Below are 13843 nucleotides of genomic sequence, written 5' to 3'. Positions count from 1 at the left end.
GCAAGTCAAATCAAAGCTCAATAAGTCAAAGTCCACACCGTCTGCAATTCAAACTCTACACTCAGACAACCAAGAAATCCCTCAAGATAAAGCACCCCTCCGTCTAACGCCATCGTTGTCGTTAGACGGAGGGGTGCATGATTTGCTGTGTCCCCAAGCACTGCGCGTTTCCCCAGGGGGCATACGGAGATAATCCCGTCGCAGTGGCTTACTACACATATGAAACATCTTTTGTCAGGTTCAGAAGTGCGCTCACGTGCAGTAATGCCTATTTTAAAACCCGTATGGGGAGCGGGCTTAAGCCAAATTGCAACCGTGGTTGCAGTCTTTTTTGGCGACAATGAGCCATACGTGGTTTCCATTTCTGCCCTTCTTACCATCTCCTTGTTCCTCTGAGTAGAAACTCGATTGACCAGATGTTTCTTTTTTTTTTTTGTATTTGGTAAAATTTGATGTCCCCTTGGGTGGAGTCGCACACGTCACCTCACCTCCCGAGTCGCAGGTTCAAGACTCAGGCCCAATAACCTCATGGCTCGTAACTGTAAGGAGAGGGAGAGAAAATGGAAACGAAAGACACGAATGTTAATCAGGCAATGGCCTAGTAAGGAATAGAATTATTTTGAGACACTACTTCCCCCCACGCACAAAAGGAGGGCGATGTTTCCTCCAGCATTGAATAGCCGTACAGGGTAAAAAATGCCGGCGCCTCTCAACTTTTAGCCCCCATTTTCTTCCACCCGGAAAGATCGGCATGCGCGCATTACGGGCAATCCATCGCTACGCCCCACATTTTCCCGGAAACTGTTGCTCGAGGTAACGAAAAACTAAGCACAGCTCAGAAGACAGGCGATCAAGGCTGCAGCAACAAAGAACAGCGATGCGAGATGATGAACGGGCGAGCTATACTGTATACACACACGCTGCAGCCAGCCCGTGGAAGACTTCGGGGCGTTGGCCCGGTGCGCTAGCTGCGGTCAGCTCGCACGTCAAGTTTTCGCACGATCGACGTGTCCGTGCTCTCCTCCGCGCGCGTAACGACCGCATTTGCGCGAGCGATACCCGTGGCCGCGTGGGAGCCGAGGCCGTTCCCATTCGATCAAGGAAACCCTTCCCCGACAGCGAATTTCTTCCACTCACGCGCGAGAGAAATGTGCCCGCGATTCCGGCGGCGGCAGGGGGGCCCCCCGCGGTGAGGGCAGAGATTGTCTTGAGTGGAATGCGATTTGGCTGTAATGCGCCTTCGGGGCTCCCCCCCATTCACGCTCATCGCTGAGACGGAAGCCTGTGTCATGTGTGAATAGCGCTCGCTACGCTCACGCGGAAGCCCGAGTGAGAAGGGCGCCAGGGGCTGTGATGGATACTTCAAGAACAAGGCCTACTACTCCCACCACCCCCGTATGACCCTCTTTTCGAGGGTAGTTTAAAGTTGTACCAGGGAATCACTGTAATGAAGTCTGAGAACAGCCAGTTGGGAGTGAACCCCAGAAAAAAGAACTGAAAAAATTTTTAAATGAGAAGGGAAAAAAATGACCCTCTTTTTTGACTGCTGAAAAGACGCCTTCGTGCGACGTGCATGTATCCAAACAATGTGATGAAAACCCTAACGTTAAAGTCCAATTCCAAGACATTTTAAAAATTGTGTTCGCTGTATCCGAGGCTCGGCTAAACACGCGGGCCCAAAATGAACTGTATAGTTAGTTTGGTTATTCTTAGGTAAAAGAACATTAACCGATGAAACGGCCCAAAAAGGAGTAAAAATACATAAATATGGAGAGGCGAGGGCCAGGAATGGAGTTGATTGAAGCGTTCTAGCAGCAGGAACCCCAAGCGCACGATGATGATGATCATGTACATAGATGATGAAGAAACACTGCCGCATGGGCTGGTGCTGATGAGTATGCACAGATGAAGACGAAGTCTGGCAACTGTCCTCCGGAATTCTCCATTGCCAGAAATGTGCTTAAGAATGCTCACAATATCTGGATGTGTGCTGAAGATATTAAGGCGCGCCCGCATGCCCACCCAGACGCCCACACGTTCGCCCGCCCGCACGGAAATTTGAAGGTATATGCTGGGCACCCCTAAAGGAATTTAAGGCCTAATTTTATTTTTGCACCCGCTGGTGAGAACTAGGGCAATCACGCTTGTAACGGTTTGGTTCGTTGGGTACTACAGCACAAGAAGCCGGATCGTCTCAAGGGGTCCTGGAATGAGGCCTGTTTTCAAGGGCTGACTGCTTGTTTTATTACTTATTATTACTTTATTTTTTACTTTATTATTACTTTATTACTTTATGTTTTATTACTTTATTATTATTAAAAGATGTTTATTACTCCTCCTCCTCCTCCTCCTCGCTCTTCGTTTTGGGCAGTTTCTATACAAGCACAGCGCAGCTCAACACAGCATTCAAGATGAACTGTTAACCAGGAAAGCTTTTGTAATTTTTCGACTGTGATCGACAACGCAACAAAACAAAATTCATTCAAAATTGCCTCACGCTGCGACATCAGCGGCTTTTAAAAGGCAGTATTAGAAGTTCCTTACGCAGAATCCAGCTACACCTTGGTTAACGTGAACGCGGCTTCATTAAACTGATGCAGTGGTCTGACCGACTCTTCTAAGCTCCATACGCCCTTCCTAACTTTGTGTGTCTAGAGAAACATTGTGGGAACGGCGAATTCTGTATCAAGAGATAACTATTCATCTGAACGGGGAACCTTATGTGAACAGTAAACATCTGACGAACTACTTTTTCAACTACCCTTTTAACCTCCTCGCTTCGCCTCCGCAAGGCATCTCACCTCCTCACACAATGGAAGTGATTTCCTGTGTCTCGCTTTGATCATCTGCATATAATACACAGCAACTCCGTATAAGTAGAGTTGAAGCACAGCAAAAGTCTCGCAACCCTTGTTCCCCACATAAATTTACCGTTCGCGGCACCGTATAGTTTGCACACAAGGAACGTTGTTCACTAAATTTTAGAAGCGTAGCCCCTTAGTGGTTGGGGCTGTCGGCGTCTAATGTCGTCGTCGTAACCGTCGTCTCTTGTAGTCACGGTACTAAAACACCGGGGCCCTTGTTTACGCCTCGCGCTAGAACACTTCGCATCGCGTACTAGAAAAAACACCGGGACACTGGTTTACGCCTCGCGCTAGAGATCTTCGTGCTTCCAAGACAAGACACTTTTACAGAAAAGCTGTATACCTCTGACCCCCAACGGTTTCATCTCCGTTGGCCAAAACGCCAAGGCGCCAAGAATACATGCTTCGCCCATCTCCAGGTTTCACGTTCACTAATTTCTTTTGTTTACGAGTGTTCTGGGTTAAAACACGAATGTTTACGAATGTTCTGGGTTAAAACAAAACCCAGTTCTTTTGTTTATTCCTAGAATAAATACTGTTTTAACTGCGACTCATTGTTGCGGTATTTAGGCATTGTCCCTTCCGAACCAGTTCGGCCCTGCACGCTCTCTGGTGTGCGAGTAAGTGAGTGCTTTGAATAGAAATTTGGAAAAGAAGTGGACTGGAGATATTTTGAACTGATCTGGAAGTTCACCGGCATACAACCCAGTCCGGGGTAAGAGGAGGGGGGGGAGGGGTGGATCTGAAAGGGTATGGTGTGCTGTCCGACTGGCACGTATCTTCTTCTCTCTCACCCACACATTTTCCTTTCGGGACAACGGCGCGCCCGCATGCGTGGCCGGCTGTGCGGGCAGGCCCACACGACGTCGTGACCGACCCGTGCGATGCCTACACGCACCACCGCGGCTGCCGAAGCTGGTGCCGCTACATGCGCGTCGATAGGGAGAGGAAAAATCAATGCGTTCCTTTCAGTAGGACACGGCCGGCACTTCGCTGCACCAGCGCCTGACGCGTGAACGCCTGCGATACAGCGTATGCGCTTTACACGCGCGGCCCCTATAGGCAAAACACACAAAAAAGCGAGGATAGTAAAGAAGGAGCGTAGGCGAACACAAAAATTGAAACGAGGTGGCGCAGAGGTCTCAGCGTTACGGTCGAAGACAGCGCATTGCTTTCAGCCTGAAAATCAAGCTGATGGCCCGTAATGGCTGAGACGTGAGTGAGCTACTTTCGTTTCCTTTTGTCTCGCGCCGTTCGTTTCTTGTTCGTATTTTGGTCTCTCTACGCATACGCGTGGTGTATAAGTGCATATGCATGAATCGGGTGTTACCTACGCGCGCGAGAGGACGGCCAATGGAAAGCAGCGCGCGTGAAATGCAAACACGGCTTCGAATGAGGGGGATCGCGCGCATCTGCGTCTTGCACGATTCATCGCGGCTTTTCTCTCTCTCTCTGGCTCGCTTGTGTATGTGTCTTGTAGTTCACTGTTCAGAAAATCGTGTTTGTTAGGGCAAGCCTGCACTGAATACTTGCATGACAACAACAAAAGTAACAAGGACGGGTAGTGACGTAGCTTGGCTTGAGAATAAGTAAAAGTATTCAGTATTTTCTAGGGAAAAGGAAGAAATGTGAGATAAAGGAACATACGATCAAGGTAAGAAGAAGAAGAGAAGACATTTCCTGACGGAGGCAAACGTATGGAACGAGAGGCTTTCGGCACTGCGTTGGGACATTATTGGGTTTCCGTGTTTTTGGAGTGGTTTGCGAATAGCTATGAGTGTCTCCACGTGTGTTACCCGCTCGTGAGAGTAACTTTTCTGCGCTCGTTTCTTCGGCGCATTTGAGTGAATCTTCGCGTGTGCTTTATTTCGAGCTCTGCATAGGGGTATATTCATGTTGATGCCGAGGCCCGCACAGCAGCACGTAGCTTCGGCCTGTGGATGAGAAAATAAGCGATGGTTACGACTGAGATGAAGACATGACGCGCATTATACGCTGCTTAGGCTGGACTCTCCCTTTGCGACTAGTTTGGTGATGACGATGATGATTATAGCCGCGGCAACGGCGAAGACGGAGCATACCATTATTGCCATCATTTGGAATCTGGCCCTTCAGTTAATAATAATCATCATCATTATTATCATCACCACCACCATATTATTATTATTAGTAGTAGTAGTAGTAGTAGTAGTAGTCGTAGTAGTAGTAGTAGTCGTAGTAGTAGTAGTAATAGTAGTAGTAGTAGTAGTAGTAGTAGTAGTAGTAGTAGGGGTAGTACGTTTACACTGTAATTTTGTGTTTTCTCATTTACAGACAGTACATCCCGCGCTCATATGCTTTCCGCCCTCCCGCCACCGATATTTCTGTCTACTTTCAGTCGACTCTACCCGAATTCCCCACTTCATTGGCTTCCTATGATCTTTGAGCATCAGTGTTTCAGGAACGTAGACCTCACCCTCGGAGGCTGCCACGAGCTAAAGTATGCGCCTTCTCGGAGGAATATACTGTGTGCGCGCACACATCGGCGTGTAAACTGCATTTGATTATTAAGTGCTTTCTTCGCTTGAAAACAAGCCGGGAGTAGGCCGGCCGGGAGTAGCCCGGGGGAGGGAGCCGGGAGTAGCCCACGGCTCCCTCATTGTTCCAGCGCGAGCGGGGACAACGGCGAGGACACTGTAGGACGTTAGCCGCGCGAAGACCGCTCTAAGCGTTCGGCTTTGGCTTTGTGCAGGTGCCGCCCGCTTAACGTAATAGTTCGACCACTCCGCGTGGTCAGTGACTTTAGGTTGCAGATGTCTTGTATTTGCTCGTCGGTTGCAATAACGTGCGCGGGTTCCATGAGAAAGAGTGTTTGGTCATGTGACCACGGGTGGGGACATGTTTAGGATTGGTTGCTTCTTGCCGCCATTCCGTGGTTCATACGAATCATGTTTAAAAGAGATTTTTTTTCGCTCTCTCTTGAACTCCCCCTTATGAGGCGCGGTTTTTGATTTCAAAACCAGAGTGTTGGGTTTTGTCCGGGGGGTCGGTCGGTCGGTGGAGGGGACCAAGTTCAGTATAGATCGAGGCCGAACAGGATGCTGCGGAATAGTGACATTGTAACCGTCATTCTGTCCTGCTGTAAATACACTGGAGTAATGTAAACAGTGTAAATAAAACGAAGATCCAGCAAGAAAAGCAGTCCTCATCCCTCCGCTTCTTCAAGCATCGGACATCGGTCATCGTAGCGAGTCGAGGTCGTCCTCTCGGCTCGAGCATCAAAAGAACCTCATTATTTCGCCTTCATCATTCACCAAGAAGATGGAGAAGCGAAATCTAGCTGCAATCACCTCCGCTTTCAACGAAGTATCACTTATAACGAAGTCAGTTTTCAGTAGCGAAAACTTTATTCTACTGCAGGTTTACTGTACAATCGAACCTCGCTATAACGAAGCAGTATTGGGGACGTAAATTAGTTCGTTATATCCGATATTCCTTATAACCATATAGGCAAAAAGCGGCTCTAAAAAATCGGCAATCTGGCTCGCGCAACAATCCTAGATAAAAAAACGCACTGTTCTAGGCTTCGAACTCACTATAAACGAGGTAGTCCTTATCTCTCTCCTTGTGGCATTTCAAACTAAACAGTCCGGAAAGTGAGAACGTGAAATTACAACAGAACACAGTTCGTTCGGCAAAACAGGCCGGCCTTCTTATTTACTTGAAGGAGGATGTGGCCTTCGCCTGGTGCTTTTCACAGTCTGAGTGGAACGATGTGTTTACAGTGTCCACGCAATAAAGGGCCTTAAGCTACTAAAAAACGGTTGTTTTGTCTCACTCTTTTAAAATAGTGCTTTTATTATGCTAGCTATCGAGTTTTGAGCCTCGCGGGAACAAAATATTTCTTCGTTATAGCCGATATCGCGCGGCTGTCGAGGTTTGGCTTTCGTTATAAAAAGAATAGGTGTCATTTAAATGAAGCGTGACCAAAAAAACTTCGCCTTTAGTTCGCCATATCCGATAATTCGCTATATCAGTGGTGTTCGCTATGAAGAGGTTCGACTGTATATGGCTCTGCGTATAGTATTCCCTTATACGTTACGGGGGAACGCTTCAGCCGCGCATTTAGCGGTTTTGTAAAACTACCGCAATCTACTTTCGGGCGCGGAATCATTTTTCAAGCACGTGACGCAGCCACACGCGCCTCCCGCGATACTGTTAGCGGCCATCCCGGCAAGTTGTGGATGGCCACCGGCGTCGTTAAATCTCTCTCGAGCGCTGGGCTAGGAAACCCCCGGTCGCATGGTAAACGCCGCGGCACGAGTTTTCTCTTTTAAAATACTCCCCTCTTGGCGAACGTAGCGGCGACCAAAGTTGAAAAAATGAGGCCCTCGAGGCCCGTATACGGTCCGCGCTCTCGATGCAGCCCTGGCGCCAGTGCTGCGAGCATGGACTGCAGCGGCGCAGCGTCGAGCCAAACCAGAGCGGACGGCCTGTCGTCCTAATGGACACGTCGCTTCACGACCCGGGACGTAAGCCCGCGCCTGCAGCTCACGGTTAAGCGCGCCGCTCGGGTGTCTAGACCACCCGCTGGGCTTATTTTTTACTTTTTTTGATACTTTAAAGCTTCCACTTTCCCTCTTAATTTGTTTCATTTTTCGAAGGCGAGGCTTTCCAATTCTTCGCTGAATTTCCCGTGAGGCAAACCGGCGATTGAAAAGTTTAACTGCAAGTCCGAAGTGTTTAAAACGACGGTGAGGGGGAACAACAATGAAAGGCAAGGGGTAACTCAGGACGCCACCTGTTATTTTATCGCGGTGTTTTTTTCCCCCCCCCCCCCCGTTTTTGCTTTTCTTTTTGTTTTGAGCTGGCGGCACGCGGGGCTTGTTAGTTCCGCTCATTTTCAGAAGCTGCGGTCGTAATTCTCTTTGTCATTTTAAATTGTGATCGGACGCGACGTCAATTTGCGAATGCTCTCCGCTTTCACGGCCTGCGCAGTTTTGGCGCTCTCCTTCGGTCGGCTTCGCATTTGTTCGTGCTCTTCGTTATTGCGCCCATCATGGCCCCGGTGATGTTTTGTTTCCTTACCTTTCTTAAAGTAGCAAGCACGAACCTTGCTTTGGCGACGCGAGTGAAAAAAAGAAAAGATGTTCGCAATTTCGAAACAAAGGTTTCGGAAAAACTTGGCCGTTACGGGGGCTACCCGACCGCCCATCACGATTCCCATTTTGCGGCAGGTTAAAAAATACCAGTGCCTGCTTGCGTAAAAAAAAGGGGAGGGGGGGGGGAGCAAATCGCAAAAAAAAAACTGATAATCTTGTGGACTGAAGTGTTCCCAATGTCCAAGAAATGAACGAACAGTTTGCACGATGGAAGGATTTTGCGAAATTAAAACATTGAAAAAAACAGGGAAAAACATGGCAATCTACGCTTCGGCTATGACACGCGCCGATATGCGGAGCTAGGAACCAGAAAGCGGAGGTTTTTTTCACGAGAACAGAAATCGCCGTGTATGCAACGCGGTTTTGTTTCTGTTTTTGCAAGCTCGCACTGCGATACCGTATACTTTTTACAATGCGCGTAGAGTATTGACACAGACTTCGCATGGAATGGCACGCCAGTTATATACACAACAAGAATCCTCGCGAAATATTTATTTTGTCTGTCCGCCGTAATAGTCTCAGAAAGTCGAAAGAATAAAAAAAATTGGCCTCGTATCTGCTCCTTTCGTTGCAAATGTCGCCAAAAGACGAAAGCGTATGGTAACTGATAGCTGGCTGTTACATCATATACGCCGAACTCCTGCTTGGTTCATGTTAGCTATAGGCCCTTCTATCTAGTTTAACCCTTCTCGACTTCCTCCAGTGTGTCGGAACCCCAACCTAACCCCCACCCACCCTTCCCTCCGTTTGTAGCGTGAGCTACACTGGCCGGGGCTGAACAGTTTTGCGTGGCTCCTGGAGAGCCGTGCTGCGCATGCGCGAGGAGCAGTGATGTCACATGGCGCACAGAACGTTGCTCGCTGGCCGGTGTCTCTCACACACCCCACGCGCCCAGCGTCTTCGCCGACCTCCGTTCCACACGTGGCGGCCCGGTCCACCTGATGATCATGCGAGGGGTGGCCGGGTGTGGGACCTATGGCTCGTGCGTCGCAGCAACACCGGCGTGCGCTTGTGGAACCAGCTTAGCTCTGGGGCAATTGGTGACGCTGCGCCGGCGCCGCTCGATAAATATACATGTGTCACATAATGCGTATACCGTGTGCGTGTCATTGAAGCAGCAGTAAGTATGATAATCAAGCCAATCCTAGACAACCAGGAAAGCTAAAAATAGCCAGCTGAACCGTAGCTCACGCTACGTATATCCTGGCATAGCCGAGCTAGCTAAGCCACTGCTAATTTTTTTTTGTATTTAAATAAACACCCGCGAAAATTTGCATGCCTCCAATCTTCTCTGTATTCAATGTGACCTAATGATCTACAGCATAACGTGTTTTCGCATATTCCGCAATAATAAATCGAGTTTGTTCAGATTCCTTATTAGAACATCTTCCTTGTCTTCTACGGCATGAACACAAGATACAATTGTATCCTCCCAAGGAGTCATACAGCACCAACACCTTTCACCCCACCTACCGCCCATTCTTCACGCTGTCACTAATTCATAACGGCACACGGTTTTGCCACGAAAGACAAGCGGGCTGTCCCAGTCGTAGAATTTTCCAAGCTCTGTCCAATACGTGCTGCTGTTGTGCATGCTCAAAATGAAGTGACATGCAGGAGAGCAATCCGTCTTCTCGGATAGCCGTCCGCGAACAGGCTGCGAAAGTCTGATACCGAGACTTGGTTGTTTTGAAGGTACATTTCATATTCCTGCCTGCTTACCCCTTCAGTGTTCTGGGAGTAAAGCGTAGGCACGTCCGTAGTTCTTGGTATACCATGTTTTTCGTGTACCTCAAATCTTTTACGTTTTTTTAATCTTGTATGCAGGCTTGCGTGCGCTGCGTCTGCACGCCTGTGTTCGCGCGATGTTGAGAAAAAGTACAAGGTGCTCTAAGTATGCGTGCTTATGACATGTTCTCCTGCTGAGGCAGTCAGGCAGGCGAGAAGGGCCTCAAAGTTCTTTTTTAGCAGGAAGTTTTTATGTTCTTTACTGCCATGACGTTCAACGTTTTTGTGACAGCTGATGTGTGTTAGAGAAAATAAACTTAATGAAAAACGGCGATCTCAGCCAAGCCGTCGCGCTGGCTTGCTACGCCAGATGATAGAAAAATAAAAATAAAGCAAAAAGTTATAAATATCAAAAGATGTCGGATGATGCGCACAAAATTCTCAGGAACATACAAAAAAATGTTTCACAAAACTGTCCAGATCCCGCTCCGAAGAAACACAAAGAGAGTTTTGGTTGCACGCGCAGCCTTACTGGTACCCGACCATGTACACAAAAGAGCCCTCAACTCAAGGACCACGCCAAGCGGCCTGCACAAAGATAGTATGAGTTTTTGCCCGTGAACGGTGTACTTTGAACACATGCATGTAACATGATGTATGTCTACTCGTGTGTCACACGTGGAGCAAAAAGGTTAAGATGCCTGCTGGATTTTGTAGAGGTGCTACGCAATGCAGGCTTTTGCGTGGGCACACACAAAAATTCAGAAGCTCTATCGAGTCTTTCCAGCCTATATTTAGCATTCTAACTGGCCATCACGCCGAAGGGGAGCCTTTTTTTCCCATTCGAGAAGGTCGCCTCAGTCTAAGTTTTGTCAGCGTAAGTTTCTCCCGCTCCTTTATGCCGGTGTCTCTACTCGAATCGTTTCTGTAGTGGGTAGTTTGAGCAGAAGACCCCTTTTTACGCTAGAAAGCCCAAAATAAAAGCAGGGGATTGCAAGTTTTTGGTTTTGACAGGGCGTTTCTTCTTATATTAATTATCAACTGTAAAGTGAAAAAATGTGCCGACTTAAGGTATGCACATTGCTCCAGGAACTGAAGCTCTATTTGTTAAGTACATTAGGTGGTGCACTCTTAATAAGAAAAGGTCGTAAAAGGGCAGTAACGGCCGTATTTACTAACTCCTTACGAACCTTACTACCCCGCGGTGCGGCACGTAGGATCTGCCACTAGCAGCTGCATGGTTAGGAAATTAACTGGGTGTAAGAAGTAGTATACACTAGATTAAGGACGTGCTTATGACTAGGTTATGTATGGCTAGTTACTAAACGCATGCAGCTCATAAGGGTGTTATCGCTAGGACGTTACTAATGAAGGTAGTTGTGCTGACAGCCTGCTTCAGCTAGTAACCCTGCCTAGGTCTGCATTTACTACCTTCAGTTACTAAGTAACTAGTGTGTACTGGGTCAAGTAACTTGTCACTGATCCGTTAGTGAATGCCACAACAATCACTCCTAATAAAAAAGGTCGTAAAAATGTAGTAACGGCCGTATTTACTAACTCCTTACGAACCTTACTACCCGCGGTTTTGTACGTAGGCTCTGCCACTAACAACTGCATGGTTAGGAAATTAACTGAGCGTAGGAAGTAGTATGCACTAGATTAAGGTCGTGCTTATGACTAGGTTATGCATGGCCAGTTAGTTAACGCATGGAGCTCAAAAGAGTGTTATTGCGAGGATTTTACTAGGGGAGGTAGTGGTACTTACTGCCTGCTTCGGTTAGTAATTCTGACAAGTGCTACATTTACTACCTCCAGTCACTAAGTACCTAGTGTATACTGGGACAAGTAAGTTGTGAGTATTCCACTAGTGAATGCCCCGACCTTTTTTTTTAACAGTGATCTTTTAAGAGTGTACATTGCGTGTAAAATTTTAGCTGCGCTCATATGGTACATTTGTGGCGTCTGTAAATTTTCGATAATGTCTATAGGCCCTGAAAATACGAACATGTTTATACGGTGGTTGAGCTTCCTGATATGTAAGTTCTTTTGCTGGTCCCCTCCTGTGTGCGATCTTCAAGCAACATTGTATACAGGGTGTCCCAGCTATCATGCACCAAGATTTTAAAAAAGAGTAATGGCGTAACTCGAAGAAAACCTAATGGATAATGTTTGCAGTACTGTGGAGAATCGGACCGAATTTTTTTCGTTAATGAGACCTAATTAATTAATTGTAATTAATTATCTAACTCGCGAAGTACTGCCCTAATCACTAAAGTGTCAATGAGGCACTTGTAGGTACCCACGAGGGGCATCTAACTGCGGTATTTTCAGCGACGAACTAATTACGTACACATTTATTCTGACTGATAAAGAAAACCCGCGAAATATGAAAAATACCACGTGACGGCGCGTCCGCGCGCATCGTAAACCAACGCCCTCAAACAGACTGCCTCTGAGTTAGCCAGAATGAAATAAACAAAAGAAAGAAAGAAGAAATCGCCACTGAGTTTGTGTCGTATTTCCACACGCGCCTTATCAAGGTGATGCGTTGTCTCTTCGGGTGGGTAACACCGGAAGCAGATGCTTTCAATCAGCTTATTTGGGGACGCTGCTTTACAATGCGCGCGGATGCGCCGTCACGTGGTATTTTTCATATTTCGCGGGTTTTATTTATCAGTCAGAATAAATGAGTACGCAATTAGTTCGTCGCTGAAAATAATGCAGTTAGATGCCCCTCGTCGATACCTACAAATGCCTCATTGACACTTCAGTGATTAGGACAGTAATTATCGAGTTAGATAATTAATTAGAAATAATTAGTTAAGCCTCATTAACAAAAAAATTAGTCACCGCTTCTCCACAGTACTGCAAACATTATCCAATAGGTTTTCTTCGAGTTACGCCATTACTCTTTTTTTAAAACTTGGTGCATGATAGCTGGGACACCCTGTATATTTGATGTAGAAACGGTACGTTATTTCTATGTTGGGCTAAATTTATCTTTTTTGTTTCTTTCTAGCTGGGTAAATACGTTTTTGTGGAGATGAATTTTTAGTTCCATGCATTAAAAGAAAAAATAAAGGAATCAGTGGTCAAGTGGCTTCTATTCCTGCTTCAGAAGCCGGTGGGTCTGTGATGGATGTCGGAAACTGCCAAATTGCGAAAGCAGTTGTGCCCGGTAGCGCATGCGCCATATTACTTGCGACGGACACAGCGACGCCGAAACGGCTATGAAAAAATGTCCACGCACTCGAATTGAGACCCAGGGCGGCCGACACACCGATGGAATTTAGTACCCTTTTTGAAATCATCAAATATGATCATATATTGACTGCTCACATTGCAACAAAGAAAGTCTGACACGATTACAAGCGCCCATACATTGTGCAAATGCTTACTCAGAAAATAATCACGTATAACTATTGGAACCACAAACATTCGTGAAATGTCACAAGTTCGTTCATCCTCTTGATAGAATCTGCTTTAGACCTTCTTCTCGCGAAGTTTCGCTTTAAAAAATTTCTTCTCCGACCCAATAGATTCGTTCAACAATGCTTTGCTGGTTCCGAGAACTTTGCGTCTCATCCTTTTCAGATAGGAGAATCGTTGCCAATTAGCGGTGACATCGAAAACGTTTCGTAAGAAGAATTAAATGCTTACGTAACAACACCCGAGCCAAGCGGCACAGCGTCCTTGGGGCAAGCAGAGTCGTCCTCTTTCCGGAGGGACAATTGTCTATTTTCGAAACAACGATTGCTATTTAAGCGGAGAGCACACTGACAAACCTCCGCTATCCTTTACGTAAAGTGTGTACGGTGGTCTTGAAGACTGGTGCTCAGCCGGTGTAGCAATGTTATCACCTTTTCCTGCAGCATGATTTTTGACATGCGACGCCGCAGAATGCCTCGGCCACAGCGTACTGCACGATTAAAGCGCCATTTCTCCGCTATCATCTTCTCGGGCGCTTTCACCGTTTCCAATACTCAAACTCTGCGTCCTTGCCAAGCAGTTCGCGGTCGAAGAAAAATTCGCCCTTGTGAAGCTGCGGGTATGCCCCTTCACGTAGGCTTAACCTCAAGCGCATGCCGGGCAGTTGCTGCTGCAGTTTCC

General features: G+C 47.1%; 1 long non-coding RNA gene across 1 annotated transcript in view; it reads right to left on the bottom strand.

Annotated features, from left to right (window-relative positions):
* Window positions 1-388: 388 nt before the first annotated feature.
* LOC144152231 (uncharacterized) overlaps window positions 389-13843 on the bottom strand; it is a 388069-nt gene continuing 374614 nt past the window's right edge. The window contains exon 3 of the long non-coding RNA XR_013319112.1: window positions 389-539. This is a non-coding gene — a long non-coding RNA (uncharacterized LOC144152231). The remainder of the gene's footprint in view (window positions 540-13843) is intronic.

The sequence above is a fragment of the Haemaphysalis longicornis genome, unplaced genomic scaffold (assembly GCF_048455015.1).
Source record: "Haemaphysalis longicornis isolate Haplotype H1 unplaced genomic scaffold, Haemaphysalis longicornis Haplotype H1 scaffold_9, whole genome shotgun sequence".
In the NCBI taxonomy this organism is placed as follows: Eukaryota; Metazoa; Arthropoda; class Arachnida; order Ixodida; family Ixodidae; genus Haemaphysalis; species Haemaphysalis longicornis.
Note: the sequence above shows the minus strand (reverse complement) of the source record. Positions and strands in the feature narration are given on the sequence as shown.